Source organism: Pseudophryne corroboree, chromosome 4 (assembly GCF_028390025.1).
Source record: "Pseudophryne corroboree isolate aPseCor3 chromosome 4, aPseCor3.hap2, whole genome shotgun sequence".
In the NCBI taxonomy this organism is placed as follows: Eukaryota; Metazoa; Chordata; class Amphibia; order Anura; family Myobatrachidae; genus Pseudophryne; species Pseudophryne corroboree.
Genome location: NC_086447.1, coordinates 744907698 through 744910336, shown reverse-complemented (window position 1 = coordinate 744910336; position 2639 = coordinate 744907698). Strand labels below are relative to the sequence as shown.

The window sequence follows — 2639 nt, the reverse complement described above, 5'->3', positions numbered from 1 at the left end:
TATATGCCCCCGGTGCCAGATATTCCCCCCCTCCAGTGCCATATATGCCCCTAGTGCCAGATATTCCCCCCCAGTGCCATATATGCCCCCAGTGGCAGATAATGCCCCAGTGCCAGATATCCCCCCCCTGCCAGATATTCCCCCCCAGTGCCATATATGCCCCCAGTGCCAGATAATGCCCCAGTGCCAGATATCCCCCCCCTGCCAGTTATTCCCCCCCAGTGTCATATATGCCCCCAGTGCCAGGTATACCCCCCCTGCCAGTTATTCCCCCCCAGTGTCATATATGCCCCCAGTGCCAGATAATGCCCCAGTGCCAGATATCCCCCCCCTGCCAGATATTCCCCCTCAGTGCCATATATGCCCCCAGTGCTAGATAATGCCCCAGTGCCAGATATCCCCCCCCTGCCAGTTATTCCCCCCCAGTGCCAGATAATGCCCCAGTGCCAGATATCCCCCCCCATGCCAGTTATTCCCCCCAGTGCCAGACATCCACCCCCCCCGCCAGATATTCCCCCCCAGTGCCAGATAATGCCCCAGTGCCAGATATCCCCCCCCAGTGCCATATATGCCCCCAGTGCCAGACAATGCCCCAGTGCCAGATATCCCTCCCCTGCCAGTTATTCCCCCCAGTGCCAGATATCACCCCCCCCCCGCCCCCCGCCCCCCGCCGCCGCCGCCGCTTTTTGGAGGGACACGGAGGGTACAGCCTCTCCTGTGTCCCTCCTGCTGCATCATCTCCGGCGGCCGCGGGTCTAATAGGGGGAAGTGCCGTCCGTGAGCCAATTAGAGCTCACGGACGGCACTTCTCCCTATCAGACCCGCGGCCGCCAGAGATGATGCAGCAGGAGGGACACAGGAGAGACTGTGCCCTCCGTGTCCCTCCAACAAGCGGCGGAGGGAAGGAGAAAGCAGACTGACATGCGGACGCTCGTCCGCATGTCAGTCTGCTGTAAATCAGTGGCGCCCCCAAGCCACCGCGAGGACTGCGGGGGCAGTAGTTACGCCACTGCTCTGGCGCAAATAAGAATACCTCAAGCTGCAGTTTGATTGCTTAGCAACATCAGCACCTGTGGTTGTTTTTTTGCCATCATTTTGTATACTTTAAGTGATGTGATCTTCTAATATTGATTTTTCATTGTATCAATAACATGGGGTTTATTTAACCTTTGTCTAGAAATTTTTGACTCTATCAGTATCCCTTTTTGATGGTGAAAAGACAATTTAAAGCTGCAGTTTGAATTCTAAACAATATCAGCACTTGTGGACATATTGTATCACTCTGTATATCCAAAGCACTTGTGATATATATATATTTTATTTTATTATATTTAATTCTGATCATTAAATTGCCTTTCCATCAAGGTCTAATTTTGATGGTTTATATCCTTCTTAAACTTTGGGATTATACCCAGCCTTAATTCATAAATAGGCAATTATCAATTAAATAATGGTGCATATTTCCTCTCTTTACCTATATCCTTGAATTATCACGGACTCTCATCTCTGATTCAGGGGCCTAATATGCAGCGCGGGACTCCATGTCTAACAGAGACAGCAGATCCGCTTTCCAACTATATTTTACCTCTCTATCCAGAATATATCTACTGATATTATTTCAGTTTCAGCACTTCTTCAGTGCAAGGAGGACTTTCATTAGTGATCCCTTAGTAAGAATCTAATCATTACTACTATCACACCACACTGCTAACGCCCAATACCGTCTGATCTTGGAAGCTAAACAGTGTTGAGCTTGGTCAGTACTTGTATGGGAGACCTTCAGGGAATACCGAGTGTTGTAGATGTGATATTTATTTTACTCTGTGCCTAACGCTAACAGCAGATTCTCCTTCTATAACTTCCTTAAAACTTTGATTCTCACTCACTAAATTTATTCATACACTCCAAATAATTTTCCCTAATTGCATATACTTAAGACAACTTTAAGATTTCCTAGTGGGACCTAGCAGGAGACAGACGTGACCAAGGGTCCCTTGTGACTGCTAAATTGGGTTGACCCCACATATTGATATATGCAATTTTGCATTTGAGTTTAGTTTTTTTTATGAATAATTTAGTCACAGGGACAACATGTTTTTGATTTATCATATGTTTTTTCACACTAATTAACTTTGGATTTTAACAATAGGATATATCCATGTTAAAAATTAATAAAAGTTATGTTTTAAACTATATGTATTTCTATACGTAAAACAAAGAGTGCGCCCAAAAAAGAGTCTCCTTTTTTTTAATCTTCTTTGACAACCAAACAGATTGTGTCAAATCTACCTACAGTACAGTATGCACTGCACATCCAGAAACTTATTGCACACCTCTCGTATGAGAAGGATAGTTACCAAAGACATTTTCTAAGGGGAATTGGTATCACAGCCATTATCCATAGGGCTATGTACAGAAATCTGTGAGTCTAGGGTGAGATAGATCTGTGATGGGGGTGAATTGTGGTGCTGTTGCCAGGGTTTACATGCTGCCCCAATGGTAATTTGGCCCCTTTACTTGTAATTGGATTGATCCCTTAGATATGCTAAATAGGAACAAAATAAAGCCCTGTCCTGATCCTCCCAAATTATGGTCCCTATGAGTTCAGAAATGACTACGGTTGGTTAAAGCTCCACAAA

The 2639-nt window shown here is 45.6% G+C and overlaps 1 pseudogene; it reads left to right on the top strand.

The window, feature by feature from the left end:
- Positions 1–1686: 1686 nt before the first annotated feature.
- Positions 1687–1805, top strand: LOC134912671 (5S ribosomal RNA; annotated as a pseudogene).
- Positions 1806–2639: the final 834 nt, after the last annotated feature.